The sequence below is a fragment of the Pantherophis guttatus genome, chromosome 1 (genome assembly GCF_059756535.1).
Source record: "Pantherophis guttatus breed Tessera chromosome 1, ASM5975653v1, whole genome shotgun sequence".
NCBI lineage: Eukaryota > Metazoa > Chordata > Lepidosauria > Squamata > Colubridae > Pantherophis > Pantherophis guttatus.
In genome coordinates, this window is record NC_142063.1 from 168,352,549 (window position 1) to 168,368,653 (window position 16,105).

General features: G+C 47.0%; 1 long non-coding RNA gene across 1 annotated transcript in view; it reads left to right on the forward strand.

Moving 5' to 3' along the window:
- Positions 1–16,105, forward strand: part of LOC117673107 (uncharacterized) — a 28,387-nt gene that overhangs the window by 2,361 nt on the left and 9,921 nt on the right. The gene's annotated exons all lie outside the window — the stretch shown is intronic.

A 16,105-nucleotide genomic window follows, 5' to 3' on the forward strand; every position in this document is an offset into this window, starting at 1 on the left:
CTGGGTGGGCCAGGATTCAACAATACAATTTAGCAGTTAGGCAAGGTCATGTGTCATCTTCAGACTAGAAGGCTCACAAGTAAATCCCATTAGTTTTGGAAGGACAAGGGTCTCAGCAAACATGCTGAGTATGATCCCCTTCTTGAGTCCTGGTCTTTCAGAACAATTTATCAAATATTAATCGATTGACAATTGTATAGCGCAGGGATGTTTTAAGGATAATAGGGGAAGGGGCAGATTTGTAAAACAGAATTGGGATATGAGCCAATTCTAATACTTGCACCCAATGAATTTCAGGGGATGTAGGGTGACTTTGGTTCCAAGCCAGTGTGTGATGGGACAATTTAGACATAATAGAATTTCTAAAATTGCTAGAAAAAATAAACATCCACCCAGCTGCATACTGCATACTGATAAATCATGATTTACTGAATAAACTATATTTGATTGTAACTGGCTAAAATGTAAATTATGGTTTACAAACCACAGTGCCTAGCTTGATAAAACACATATAGCCAGCACAGAACAAAACACATGGTTTTGCACATTTTAGGCCATAAACAGGCTAAATAAGAGGAATATCTATAACATCTGGAGAGAAAGGTAGACAATAGTAAGTAAGTACAGTTCCCTGTTACCTGTACACAAGTCTGGATATTGTACCAGTAACAAATGTCTCTAATATTTAACAGTCATCTATAGAGATGCAGCCTAAACTAGATTCGATGCTTAGCCAAGGTCAGGGAAAACAGAGAATGAAATTAAAAAGTTATTCCATGACCTGGTGTGATATAATCATGTCTGACTAACTGGAGCTGACTCTTTCAAACAGATCCCCATGGAATCTGTGTGGTGTGTGTGTGTGTGTGCATGCATACCTTCATGCATGTACATATATCCCTTGAAACAAAGTGATGTCTAATTGTACCTCCCAGCTTCAAACAGAGCCAGAAAGTACCATAGTGAGTTGACAACTCCTGATTTGAATTGTGGGCAAGAAAATTCTGACTTAACCTGAAAAAGGCAAACTAGCTTTGCTGCTGCTGATTTCCCAGCTTCAGAATGTATTGAGAAGAGGGGTGGGCTGTGGGCTTCCGGCTCTCCTTTATGGCACAAAAACAAGTTTCCTTCTCAATAGGGATTGAGCATGTTAATCCACGACAGTAGATCAACTCCTACTGCCTCTATCCTCAAATCAAGAAGAATGTTTTACACCAGCACTGGGGCACAGACTGAGCTCTTAAAGTTGGTCACTTGCAATTTAGGCCTTTTTACAGTGGCAAAAAAAGGGGAAACCTGGCTGTTTGCCTTCCCTCTCTTCTATCTCTCTCTCTAAGCAGACAAGCATTTGGCACTGTGAACCAGGAGGCCTGTTCTTTCTCAGGCTCTGGAGTCTGGACCAACTTCTTCAGAGTAAAACAGCTTCTATCAATGCAGGCATGTTGGCTCTGATCTTGCCCTTAATAAATCCCATCCGAAATAATCAGGAGGGAAAGAAGGACTTAGGGGCTTCAGCCAGAAAGGGCTGTTTAGCATATCCCAGCCTTGAGGAAGGCTTGTCCTTCAGGCAGCGCCACCCTGTGTTCAGTCTGTTCAGCTGAACTTTAGATACAGCAAAAGTAAAAGACTGGTTGTGCTATAGAAGGGCCATTCTGTAAGCCCATTTTGGGTGGGCTGAGGTAAGGAATTCCCTCCATGAGTTTCCCTCTAATTTGTTTGCCTCTAGCAACATGCAATGCTACTGCCATTCAAGTCAGATAAATTTAGCTCTCTAAAGCCAGCAAGGCACCTGTGTTCAAATCCAGAGGAGAAACTAAGCCCCTTTGGAACTCAGGGCAGAAAAATTCAAAAGCTTTTGGGGGGAGGGGGGAAAAGAGATGCAGAGAGACCTGAGAAGCCCCTCAGACTGGGAAGCAGTCCCTTGCTGGCTGCCCAGCAAGTTTTCAATGGAGCTGTCCTACTGCTAAAATGAACCAGTTATCTCTTCACTCTCCTTATGCTGAGATCACAGTAATGCTGTGGCATAGGTTGGTGACAAAAGGGTTTAGTCCTGGTTAGCAAAGCCAGCCAGAAGCTGCCAGACTCTGTGTTGATTCTGCATACTCAAACTTGAAGTTTGCATAACAACTACCACTTTTATATAGCATTAAAAAAAAATCCTTGATATTGGGATGGGGTGAGAAGAGAAGTGGCAGAAAGTCTTTGCTAAAAGTCTTCCCAAGACAGGTGCAAAAGGTGTCCCCATGCTGTCTTGCCGGCTTAGCTATCCACTTGATCTGAGATCAGTATATTCAGAAAAATTGCACAAGAAAAATTGTATGTAGCATCTTGAACTGACACTGGCCACCTTTACATCCAGTCCTAGGCCTGTGACCTTGGAAGAAGCTGGATGGGCTTTTTCCCCTCTGGCTAGTAGCTTCAACAGCAACCATAGGGTGACAGGTTTTAGATTACAGAAGCCAGTCACTGGTCACAGAAGCATCCAGGAAAGAAAAATTCTATTATCTAGTTTCCCTTCTGTAACCAGATTTAAATGTCAGTCCTTAGTAAAATGAACCCAGCTCATTTCAGAGATTGATAAATGTGTTGCTGATGGAGCAAATTAGGTCTCTCCCTCACCTACACTACATCTCTGTAAGGTAGCTAATCCAGTTTCCTGAAACATTTGGCTTTCATTCCCAACACAGCAGGACTTACTATTGACTAGGTTCAAAAATATCTGCTTCTTTCTTAAAAGACTTGAGTTCTCCAGGCAATTTCTATGTATACTTAAGCTCTCAGCCTTAAATTTAGAAAGCAAATCCTGAGGATTTTTGTAGCCTCTCTTTCGGAATGCAGCCCAGAGGAACAGACCAAACTTCTTTCTTGCATAAAAAGGGAACAACTCTCCTTCACTTCTCCCACTCAACTCACTTGCAGGTCTATTTAGCACTGACGACTCCAACCTAAATCCACTTTGCACTGGTTCCACTACCTGATGGCAACGTGAATAATTTCTGTGGAATAGCAAAATGGTAGCAGTGCATGGTGTAAATGGAAGGTTTTGTTTTGAGCCTGATTTGAACCCCTCAATGGGAAAGACTCTTTACCTTCAAAGTGGAACAACTCAGTTTCCTTTGTGAACATCATGTGTTATATGAGCACTTCTATCTCTGGGAAAGTGCATAAACTTCTTAGCAAGCCAAAACATAGTTATGGTCCGCAGACAATTGCTTGAAACACTTTCAACAGTGTTTCGTTAGCAACATGTGTTGATATTGTTTTAGAGAAAGACAGGCATACTGCCTGCTTGGCATTTGAACCCCAAGGTGCATCACCTTGCCAACAACTTCTAAAGCACTGAGTCGCTACCAGAATCTGAATCTGAATCCAAGATTTGCCAGAAAAAGTTTTTTATTCACCAAAGAGTCCTTTACAAGCAACTGGAACACAACAGGGGAAAAAAAGGGTAGCATGGATGCAGCCTGAATGCATATTCTCCCAGATCATTACATTCAATGAGATTTACTCAAAAGTGTGGTGTGTACAGAACTGCAATATTCCTTAGCAGGAATCCTCTCTTTGGGTAACAAATTTCGTTTATTTGGAAATAAGATTGAATTATTTAATAAAAGAAAAAAAGTTTTCTGTGAGAAAAAAATGTGTCACAGAACTTAGTCTTACAGTTTAGGACACAACTGTGGAGATACAATTCTTACTTGAAGGGATGTCCACATTTTGGAAATTTCCCCTGAGCTCAAAAACTGGGGATGAGGCGGGTCATCTTTCAGCCTTATCTCTGACAATCAGGGGTTCTGACCTGATTTAAAGTATGTTTGATGAAGTGAAAGGCTCACCCCCATGTCCATCTTAGGTGAGATCAATCTAATTTTCTGGCTCAAGCGGAAAGTTACAAGAGAAAATCACCTGAGGGACAAATGGGACCGTAGGGTGCGGGAACTAGATCGAGAGGTTAGGGTTAAGGTTAGGAGATAGGGTTAGGGTTAGAGGAGATCCCGCGTCTGCAGGCTAAAGGTCTCCTTTCTGCGTAATTTGCAATACCACAATCGAGCGATTTAAGGCCAGACCTGTGTCTATTGGATGAAAGCCCCATCGAATTTAACAAATTTCACAGCCAGAGAAACCGGCCTAGGACTCCGGCCTCATTGAACTTGCAGGAGAAGGGTCCGCTTCGGGCGATTTTAAGCAGGGAGAATCCGGCTGGTTTTTAATGGGTACAAAGGAAGGTTTCGATTGAAATCCATAGGCTGAATTGAAGAGGTCGCTCTGGAAATATTTCGCCGCTCGGGCTCTTTTATTGTCACCCCAGTTCGTTTTAAGTTAACCGTTCCCAGTCAACCGAGGTTGATCTTAGCAGCAAGAAGAATTTTAGCAGCAGCTCCGAGGAAAATCAACCACGAAGTTTTTAAAGAAAACGCGAGAAAATCCTAAAGCCCTCATCCAATTACCGCTTGATGCCGCCTTCTTAATGCAGAAGCCCCTTTGAGGGCGTTGACACCCGTGGCTACTTCACGAAGGTTGGCCCAGCTGTGACCACGGAGCGCAGCGTCTTAGGACAAATAGTGGGGGCGCTTCCGATTTCAGAAAACCACAGGCTCCTTCAGGGCGCCCTGAACTCCAGTTGGGAAGGTGGCTCCCCAAACTGCGCGGAGTACAACTACCCAGAGCCATGCGCGGGCTTTGTATCGCTCAAAGCGGCTCCTTAAGGCCACAGTGACGGACGAACAAAGCCACCACGCCTCGGCTGGTGACGAACCACAGGACCCGCAGCGCCGGAACAGCCTCGGAATTGGTTTTGGTGCTTTCAAGGCACCGCCGTCTGGACGCGATTAACACCTTGCACGTTGTTGGGTGCGGCCGGCTTGGGAAACCTCGTGGCATCCTCCGCTCCTTCTCACTACAGGCAGATTTGCCGTGTATTATCCTCCGCTGATTACCGGGGGGGGGGCGGGGGGAGTAACCGAAGACTAGCAACGTTAGGTTCCCCTTCTCGGTTTCCTCGGAAAACCGCACTGGAGCCAAGCACATTTTGACCCACCGGTTTTACTCCTAGCCGAGGACACAACGCGCGCACCCACGTGCAACTGTGCTCCAGCCCAAAAAAGAGCAGAACTCGCGAAAGGCCATTCACTTCACTGCTCCCAGGAAAACGTCGGGCGTTAACGGGGTCGGTGGATACATTCGCTGTCGGGTGGGTCTTCTGGTTTTTCCTTCTAGTGGTTCTTAAGAAATCTCACTCAGTTCCCACCAGAAAACCTGAAAAAAGCCTTCCGGGGTCCTTGACCCGCCGCCTCTCAAGAAAAAGCTTGCTCCCTGCATCCCCGAGGGATAACGAGAACTCGGGTGAATGTAGACCTGAGCCAGGCGCAGCCCGCCTTTAAAAGAGACGGAAGTTGCTCCCCACTTATCAGCCTGACTCGTCGCCCGGGGAACTCCGCTGGAAATTTCCCCAGTAGCACTTTCGCAGCCTGGCAAGCGAAAGCCCGTTGCCCCCTCCCGAGAGCGAGAGAGGCAGAAAGAGAGGGAGTTTACTGTACAAATGTAGGAAAACTTTCACCGGGACAGCGAGTTTTTTTTGGGGGGGGGGAAGAACCACCCCTGCAGGCCAGGAAGAGAGAGACGGAAAAGAAGGTTGAAACTTGCAGACTACGGTACGTGGGTCCTTTGCGAGCCTCTCCCTGCAGGCCTGTTTCACACACACACCGCCCCCTCTCCATTGAGGCCCGCAGCTGAAGAGGAGTTCCTGAACCCACTTCCCGCGTGGAAGAGCTCCGGCCCCGCCCCAGCCCGCCCCGCAGGCCATATTTCAAAGCCCCTTCCCAGTTGTCCGGGCTACACTGGGGCGGGAGCTTCTCGCCGACCGCTTTGGTGCACGTCGGGCGGCTCTGCCCCAAAGCGCTTCCAGTCGCGCGAATCCCAAGGCGGGCGGGCGGGGTGGGTGGGATGGGTGGGTGGGGGCCCCTCCCGTCGCAGCCCTCCAGCCTCTGCCTGAACTGCGCTGGGTCGCTCACCGCTCCAGCAGGCCTCCTGGGGGCACCGCGACGCCCTCCTACCGATCCGGGGCACCGTCGGCACTCGTCTACTCCGGTTCCTTCCCCCGCGGCAGCGACGCCCGCTACTTCGCCTCGCCGCTTCCCATCGCGCTCGCCCCAGAGGACGGCGGGACGGTGCGGGAGCGAGCGAGCTTCCTTCCCTCCGAGCTCGGCGAGCAAGCCTCGCCTTCTTCGCTTCCCATGGCAATTATTCTGCCTTTTAATGCCACTCCGGGAGAGGGACCAACCCCCACCCCCACCTTTATTGCCGCTGATTGAAGAAAGCGCCCTGATCGACAGGTGAGAGCCTGCCGCTCGCCCGGGGAAGCCGGCGCCCTTAAGAGACGGGACGCTCGCCCGCTAGTTCGCCTGCCCTTGCTTAGCTTGGGAGGCTCGAAGCTTTCGTCGATTTGCGTCCCAAGGTCTCTTCCAATCTTTGTAGGCTGGTTGGGCCGCCGAAGCCTCCCAGAATCCTGTCGTCCATACAGTTATCTCCTCGGGAATTTTCAATTTATCCTGGTAAAATGAAATGTTTTCAAGGCAATGTAGCTGATCTAGGCGATTCGCTGGAATGAAGGCTATATACGGTAGTTTCCATTGTAATCGATGTCCAGGTACCTCCAAGTCCTAGTAACAAGGATGGACCCTTGCTGAAAGTTCAGGGCTAGAACAAGGTCACGATGCTCAGCAGGAATCTTTTTTTTGCTGGTCTTTGAAAAGCTCTTAATGACTGACCTGTTTCAGAAAGTCATGCCCTCATTTTATTTGATTTGATGTTGCCATCTCTTTTATTTTCTTTGCATTGTTATAGTGCCATTGTAGTTTTATTTCTTTTACTAAGTATATTTTATATTGTATTTTTTCTATGGATGTCACCAGGTGTCATTTCCATCGCTCTGGCATGGAAATGTGTTAAATAAATAATCGCTATCTATTTATGGCCGTTTTCTCCAACCTGCTGTCTTCCAGCTTCCATAAGTTCTATTTCAGGCTCACTGGCTGTGCATTATGGGAGTTGTGGTCCATCCTTTTTGGAAGGCTCTGATTTGAGGAAGGCAATCAATAGTGTCATCTGGAGTACTATCCCTTACCTAAGCTCTTTGAAGAAAAAAACCCATGGAAATCAATAGTACTCCCTGCTGAATAGGGAGAGCATCCCAGAATTGCTGTCTTGCCTTTGTGGCTTGTGCTGCACGTTCTTTGGGAATATACATCTCCACAGTGATGGCGTCTCTATGCTATGGGTCCAAATGTGACTCTGTGGCACTTTTTTTTTTAAAAAAAGAAGCAGCTCCTGGTTCCACCTTTGGGGAGAGAAAAAGTAGCACTGCCTGAGCATCTAGCTGGGATCCCCAAGAACAATATTGCCCATTTTTTCATTACAAAGAAGCATGAGAAAGAAGTCAGCAGGTAGGCAGTGCTTTATAATGGCTAAGTAAAGTGAGATGCAACCTGTATTTTCTCAGAAGACTTAGGTAGCAACCTTGTACAAACTCAAGGAAGGGAGTGGGGTGAAGCCATTAATAGCTCAACAAAACTCTGTCTCGCTGAAACTAGCGGTTCATATCAGCCAAGTACGGAATAAAGACTTGCTTAACTTTTGAAAGAATTAATCTAAAGCTACCCTCTTTGGAATTCAAAACAGTCTGGAGTTCAATTCTCACCTCATTGATTTGCTCTCTTTTTTTTCCAAATAAGCTGCATTTCCTAAGGCTCTAATTCCTTTCCACAACTTGCTCTGGAGTGGGAGAAGGGATAAAATATTTGTAGGAATAATGTCTCCACTACAAACACATGGGGAAGTGCTTTGAGATTCTTGCAGGTTGTCTCACGATAAATAATTAATCTCTCAATTTCAGGCTGCAAAAAGCTGGACCATATGTTGGATCTTTTAGTTGCAATGGAAATAGTTTGTGCCTGTTTTCTTGTATATTGTGGCTTCATGTTTAATGAATTTGCATCCACAAGCAAGGTTCACTTCTGATCAAGAGAGCTCCCTATGGATGCTCCCTGGGAAAAGTCCCAGCAAACCAAGTTACTGGAAGCAGCAACCTGCAGTTGTGCCTATTTATAAAAATCTTTAAGAGCCGTGGTGGTGCAGCGGTTAGAATGTAGTACTGCAGGCTAATTGTGCTGACTGACGGCTGCTAGCAATTCGGCAGTTCGATGCTCACTGGCTTAAGGTTGACTCAGCCTTCCATCCAAGGCCAGCAAAATGAGGACCCAGATTGTTGGGGGGGGGCAATATTCTGACTCTGTAAACTGTTTAGAGAGGGCTGTAAAGCACTGTGAAGCGGTATATAAGTCTAAGTACTATTGCTATTCTTTAAGTTAAGGTATTTCATTTTACCATAGTGCAGACCAGGAAGAAAAAAGCGAGGCTAGGAGGGAAGTCTGGATATTGTTATACAACACTTAATACTCACGACTGTATAGTAGCACATCACATTTTATTCTTCTTATACAACTCAGCCCTGCACTTCTGGGAGCAATGAGGACCTAAAACGTTGGGTTAATTCAGTAAACCATAGCCTAGCACAACAGTAAGAATGGTGTGAGTATACCATTATGATGCACTTACGTTTGGTTCTCCTTAAGCTACGTCAGCCATTTATAAACCATGGATTAGGTCTGAAATTCCCTATCTACCGTATCTCAGTTCAGCAAAACCTTGATCTACCTAGGATTGAGGAGTATGGTTAGCAGGTGAACTTGTAGGATTCCTCCAGCTGGCACTCATTTCTCCCACTGCTCCATCCCAATTCCTCTCTGCCAAAAGAACAACCTTGGGGGGGAAGCGAGGAGAGTGAGTGTGCACCTAGCTAGGAGGTTCGGGGTGGGGGTGGGGATACCAACGAGCTGGATCCCTGGAGCCAGCGCCTTTGGAAAGCCCTGCGGGAAATGCGTGAGGGGAATTGCTGCCTAGAAGTCAGCCAAAGGAAGCTCCAAGTGCAGAGAAGGAAGAGAGAGGACTTGGAGCAGGTGATGATTTTTGGGTGCTAGCTTGCCACTGAGAGGACCAGACATTGGATAAGAAAGCAGAAAGATACTCCTTGTCAGACAAGGAAACATCATCTAATTGCTGAGACGAGTACAGGCCTCTTGGCACATGCCCACATTTCTGGGCAATGCAACAGGCTGGCCAGCCTGCCTCTGAGAATACATTCATACTCTCTGAGGGCAAGACTCTCAAACTCTCCCACTAGTATTATTGATCTTACAGACGGCCTACATTTCATATGGCTTGATTTTATTTTCCACCAAATTAAGCTGCAATTTTTACTTGAAGTACCTATGAGAAAATCCCCTTAAGACCAGATGGGCACACTTCGGGGTGCATCCAACCTAACCTTTTCTGGTTTTAACATCAGGTAAATAAAACACTGGGACCCAGTTCCTTCTTTAGTGGTCAGCACAATAATTTTTTAAAAAAATGTTGCATCCTCACAAATATTACATATAGACAATTAACCACAGAGTTAACCTGCAGATATCATTTCTTTAAACTTGAAAACTCTTATTCGGAAATAAGAATCGACGGGGTCATTTTTAAAAAAAAACCAAAAATGGTCTTCTGAATCTCATACAGAACAAGATTAGGACGAAACTGGGGAAATGCAGCACAAAACTGCAAGGACAAATCGCCTATCAGATCTGAGAGACGAAGTGGGCGGGTGCGGGAACTAGATCGAGAGGTTAGGGTTAGGGTTAGGAGATAGGGTTAGGGTTAGAGGAGATCCCGCGTCTGCAGGCTAAAGGTCTCCTTTCTGCGTAATTTGCAATACCACAATCGAGCGATTTAAGGCCAGACCTGTGTCTATTGGATGAAAGCCCCATCGAATTTAACAAATTTCACAGCCAGAGAAACCGGCCTAGGACTCCGGCCTCATTGAACTTGCAGGAGAAGGGTCCGCTTCGGGCGATTTTAAGCAGGGAGAATCCGGCTGGTTTTTAATGGGTACAAAGGAAGGTTTCGATTGAAATCCATAGGCTGAATTGAAGAGGTCGCTCTGGAAATATTTCGCCGCTCGGGCTCTTTTATTGTCACCCCAGTTCGTTTTCAATTAACCGTTCCCAGTCAACCGAGGTTGATCTTAGCAGCAAGAAGAATTTTAGCAGCAGCTCCGAGGAAAATCAACCACGAAGTTTTTAAAGAAAACGCGAGAAAATCCTAAAGCCCTCATCCAATTACCGCTTGATGCCGCCTTCTTAATGCAGAAGCCCCTTTGAGGGCGTTGACACCCGTGGCTACTTCACGAAGGTTGGCCCAGCTGTGACCACGGAGCGCAGCGTCTTAGGACAAATAGTGGGGGCGCTTCCGATTCAGGAAAACCACAGGCTCCTTCAGGGCGCCCTGAACTCCAGTTGGGAAGGTGGCTCCCCAAATTGCGCGGAGTACAACTACCCAGAGCCATGCGCGGGCTTTGTATCGCTCGAAGCGGCTCCTTAAGGCCACAGTGAAGAACGAACAAAGCCACCACGCCTCGGCTGGTGACGAACCACAGGACCCGCAGCGCCGGAACAGCCTCGGAATTGGTTTTGGTGCTTTCAAGGCACCGCCGTCTGGACGCGATTAACACCTTGCACGTTGTTGGGTGCGGCCGGCTTGGGAAACCTCGTGGCATCCTCCGCTCCTTCTCACTACAGGCAGATTTGCCGTGTATTATCCTCCACTGATTACCGGGGGGGGGCGGGGGGAGTAACCGAAGACTAGCAACGTTAGGTTCCCCTTCTCGGTTTCCTCGGAAAACCGCACTGGAGCCAAGCACATTTTGACCCACCGGTTTTACTCCTAGCCGAGGACACAACGCGCGCACCCACGTGCAACTGTGCTCCAGCCCAAAAAAGAGCAGAACTCGCGAAAGGCCATTCACTTCACTGCTCGCCATGGGACAACGAGAACTCCTGTAAATGTAGTTCAAAGCCAGATCCAGCTCTGCTTAGAAACATGGAACCTGCCCCCCTGTTTACCCGGACCCTGATTTGTCGCCCGGGGATAGCGCTGGAAATTTCCCCAGCAGCGCTTTTTAAGGCCAGGCAAACGAATGCCGGCCGCCCCCTCTCAAGAGACACACACATATACACACACACAAACAGAGAGAGAGAGGGAGGGAGTTTACTGTACAAATGTAGGAAAACTTTCACCGGGACAGCGAGTTTTTTTTTGGGGGGGGGGGAAGAACCACCCCTGCAGGCCAGGAAGAGAGAGACGGAAAAGAAGGTTGAAACTTGCAGACTACGGTACGTGGGTCCTTTGCGAGCCTCTCCCTGCAGGCCTGTTTCACACACACACCGCCCCCTCTCCATTGAGGCCCGCAGCTGAAGAGGAGTTCCTGAACCCACTTCCCGCGTGGAAGAGCTCCGGCCCCGCCCCAGCCCGCCCCGCAGGCCATATTTCAAAGCCCCTTCCCAGTTGTCCGGGCTACACTGGGGCGGGAGCTTCTCGCCGACCGCTTTGGTGCACGTCGGGCGGCTCTGCCCCAAAGCGCTTCCAGTCGCGCGAATCCCAAGGCGGGCGGGCGGGGTGGGTGGGATGGGTGGGTGGGGGCCCCTCCCGTCGCAGCCCTCCAGCCTCTGCCTGAACTGCGCTGGGTCGCTCACCGCTCCAGCAGGCCTCCTGGGGGCACCGCGACGCCCTCCTACCGATCCGGGGCACCGTCGGCACTCGTCTACTCCGGTTCCTTCCCCCGCGGCAGCGACGCCCGCTACTTCGCCTCGCCGCTTCCCATCGCGCTCGACGGCGGGACGGTGCGGGAGCGAGCGAGCTTCCTTCCCTCCGAGCTCGGCGAGCAAGCCTCGCCTTCTTCGCTTCCCATGGCAATTATTCTGCCTTTTAATGCCACTCCGGGAGAGGGACCAACCCCCACCCCCACCTTTATTGCCGCTGATTGAAGAAAGCGCCCTGATCGACAGGTGAGAGCCTGCCGCTCGCCCGGGGAAGCCGGCGCCCTTAAGAGACGGGACGCTCGCCCGCTCGTTCGCCTGCCCTTGCTTAGCTTGGGAGGCTCGATGCTTTCGTCGATTTACGTCCCAAGGCCTCCTCCAATCTTTGTAGGCTGGTTGGGCCGCCGAAGCCCCGAGACTACTCTTACCCACTCAGTGATCTCCATAACAGAGGTTCGGAACTGGTCAAAAGAAATGGATAACCCTCTCAACTGAGCCACTGCTTTGGGGAAATCGGAAAGAGCCTAGGAGTAGGTCCCGTGGAGATGCAGTGGCTAAGCCAGCAGCCCAATCCCTTTCTCTCTCCGGATCCGTCCACTTTAGAAAAGCACAGGTGAGGGGGGAGGTGCCAGGGACTGCTTGTCTGGAGGCTAAGCAAAGGGGACCACCGGAGCCACTCAGCTCCCCTGCAGTCAGCAGAGAAGACTTGGAGTAGAGGATCCATTCCATCTCATTGTCCAAAGAAGAGGAGACTGTTGGGGAGGAGAGCAGGAGGAAACACTTTGCCGGGATGCCACAGCCTCCCCCTGGAGAACCTTTCTTGGCGCGTAATAGCCAATCGGCCTGTCCCTGATGAGTAGTTGTTGAACATTTCATTAGGTTTGGTGTTACATTGCTTTTCCAAGAGCTGATGCCAAGTGTTATATATTCTCAGAAAAAGAAGTAATAAAATATATATTTAAAAGCCGCCTAAATGCCTTCCAAAGAATCTCTGCTAATTTGGGCTGGATTCTATCTAGTGGATTTCACATCAAGTGGTAAATATCATAGGTTAGAAATCTCCCAGGCTTCAGACACCATTGCTTGCTCAAATGCAATTCCTCATGAAGAAAATCAGAAAGTTTTCAGAGCAGAATTCTTGGTTTTGTCCCCACGTATGCTTTTAATGGATCTTATCAAGGCTATATATAGCAAATACTAGTATTCTTATTTTCCGTGGTAGCTGAAAGCTAGTCTAGGTAAGTTTTCAACTGTGGGGTATGTCATTCTTTATGTCTTTCAAGTTTGCACCAAGCTTACTTGGTGTGAAAAAAGCACTGGCCTGGATCTGCCAGGAATTACCTGCCCAATCAGAGACCTCTCTCTAGGATTAGAAGCGGTTAGGCAGGTGAATTTGGGAATGGGTGTCTGAGTCAGGGAATCCTTTGATTCATAGGTTATGAAATTTGTGTTTTCTCCTCTGTCCTGTTTTGCACGCAGGACTTTTGGCACACCTGAAAGGAGTCCTTGGTCACGAGACTGCTACATCTTCCACTGTTACTAGCCAATTTGTCCAAGCTAAAATCCACCTACAGCAGAGGCTCACAACCTCTCCTTTCCTTTATCGTCCTCCTCCCCACCCCCAAGACTTTTCTCCCCCTCCTTCCTCCCAATGTTGCGTCTGTGCTTTGTCAGTGCAGTGGAAGATTTGATGTTTTCAACAATCTGCAAATACTCCATTTTGTGGCATGTGTGAGGATGTGTGGGTTTAATTGCAGAGGACGCTTGTTTTTGCTTAAACTTGGAAACCTGGTAAACTTCAGTGGTGAAGAAAGAAATTATAAACCTCTCTCTCTGCAACACATTCATAAAAGTAGGACTTACAACTTCTTAGAACAGATGGGGGCATGCTCCAGCATCATCTTTGATCCATTGCTTTCTTTTTAAGGGAAATGAACTTTCTGCTGTCTTCCTACCTGGCAGGGAGGGGAGTGTTTCTGGGCTTTGTGCTGTACTGAAAAGGCAGAAGTTTGAGAGAGTCTCTTAAAACTCAAGAGCCCACTGTAGCCACAATTCAGGCAAGGAAGCTCTTGGTAGTCTTCACTTCTTATCATTCTTAACAATGCAAGACTCTTCTAGGATCAGAAGAGGGTTATATCTCTAGATAATCACAGTTTTCAATGTCCCATTATATCATCCAGATGCACTGAAGAAGCCCAAATACATAAGGAGGAAGGGGTTGTAGCCATCAGTTCTTTTTCCCTAGGAGCTGGTATAGGGGATTCCAGATTCAAGGCTAATAGGCATTTATAGCTCAATTTTCTGGAAATTTGTGCATATAAACTGGGACTGTCACCATGCCTGATGGCAGTGAGTTACAGCTTAAGTCGTCATCACGATACAAAAGTGCTGCTTTTTATTGATCATGCTTTTCCCGGCACTTAGTTTTAATAGGCAATCTCAACTGTTTACATTGTTAAGAGGAAAAAACTGTTTATATCCACATTTTTGGTGCCATATATAATTGTATTTACTTTTATAATGCAGACTCCCCCCTAATCTAAAAGCACTGATACGGCAGCCTTCCCTATTAAGGAACTATTTTAGCCCTCTGCTCATTTTAGTTACAACTATCCCAAGGCTACGATAACTTTTAGGCGTGATGACCACATCTTTTATAAGGAAATTGGCTGTTATATTTCAAACGTCCTTCTTAATTGCAATAATAGACTGCTTTTTCTTTTTACAGCAGTCACATACGGTGACATTTTTATTAAGCTACCCACTATTTCTACCTTCACTGGAGAATAAGTCTCAGGGAACTCAGTGAGTAAACATATCTAGAATTGTATTGATAGTCCTTCTGATTCACTCAGAAGCTCAAGGTATGTGTTTAATCCTTCTGTATTGATAAAATAGATGGTTGGCTCTTCCAGCAAGTCCTTTGCAAGTTTTCTCAAAAGTAAATTATCTTCCAATTCAGCAGGTTTTCTGACAATGAGCATCAGACTAATGTGCACTCAGCAATCCTATTTAGATTCCCAAGGGTATCTCAGTGATTTTCATGATAACACTCCTGCTTATCTCCTTCCCCCAATTAAGTGGGCTAGAATTGTCCTGATTTTACTTATTCCGAGTTATTATAATTCTATTTGGCAAATCTATACCATTGCAGGATAAGCAAGTTTGTTTAAAAGACTGATGGTTCTGATCACACATGCGAATTTTGTGTTTACCATAAACAGGGATTAGATTAGATTACACAACAGTAATCCTAAACTAAACTCTTTAGTTGGAGAGTTTTTAACCAAGTTAAAAATTCAGGAATGGCTTTTGTATAGCTAGTTGAACTGTAATTAATTTTTTCATCGGTTTTTAATTTTTAAGTGTGTTGGGAAAATTCATTTGATTCAGGTAGTAAATGGTTTACAGTTTATCTGAAATCCCGAAAATGGGTTAATCCAGGGATCGAATTAAGCATGTTGTCTGAATTCAGTTTAAAAAGTAGCCACCCGCATTTTTAACATAGTTTGGGGAAATCCCAGTTCTTGCGTGCAGCTTTCTTCCTGTTCGAAGCCTTCATATAAAGGCTACTCTGTGAGTTGGGAGCCAGATTCGGACGTCGGTTCACAAATTCCGCTAAACCGTGGTTTGCGCAGTTGTGGTTTTTGAAATATGGTAAAATGGTGACAGGCGCCCATCGATTTTGTGTTCACTCCTTGAAGTTGCGCTCAAACCAGACCTTCCAAATGACAGATGAGGTCAATCTTGGCGAAATTGCTGTCCGGGTTTTAGGATTTACCGGCAGATAAACCCAATTAATTTGGTGCTTCAAGTTTTCCTGTCCCAGCCTTGGCCGACGCCGAGATTGTCTGGGGTGCATTGCCTCTAATTCCTCTGCTCTTTCCAGCCGTCGCCTTTTCTCACTTCCCCCACCACCCCTGCCGCCCCAAAACAGCAGCGTTTTGGCCGGTACTCCGAAACAGGCTTTTTTGTTCCGAGCACGGACTGATGAAGCGACAGTGGTTTGAGAATAGCTATCCTGGGCGCAGAAGGTTCGGGCAGAGCACGTTTCGCACATCCCTTAAATTAGCAAAGAATTTAGCTTCTAGTCCCACTAACGTCGGCAAAAATCTGGCATATGAAGTCCTTTCCTGACAGCCCAACGTGCCTTTTTCAAAGCAGCTTGATTTCTGCTGTAGGAGCATATACCTGAGAGTAATATCTATTACTTTATGAACTTAAGCAGCTCACTCAAACCCATGTCACCTGGTTGGAAAGGTTTGCAGAACCTATGCCCTGTTTAATGTAGCACAACGGAGCCGAGGCACCTATCATGCTAGAAGTCCAAGATATAATAGTAAAGAGGATATGGGTGGCATTTTAAGACAGTAGTGGGTCGACAAGTTAGAAACTCAACGTTTCAGACC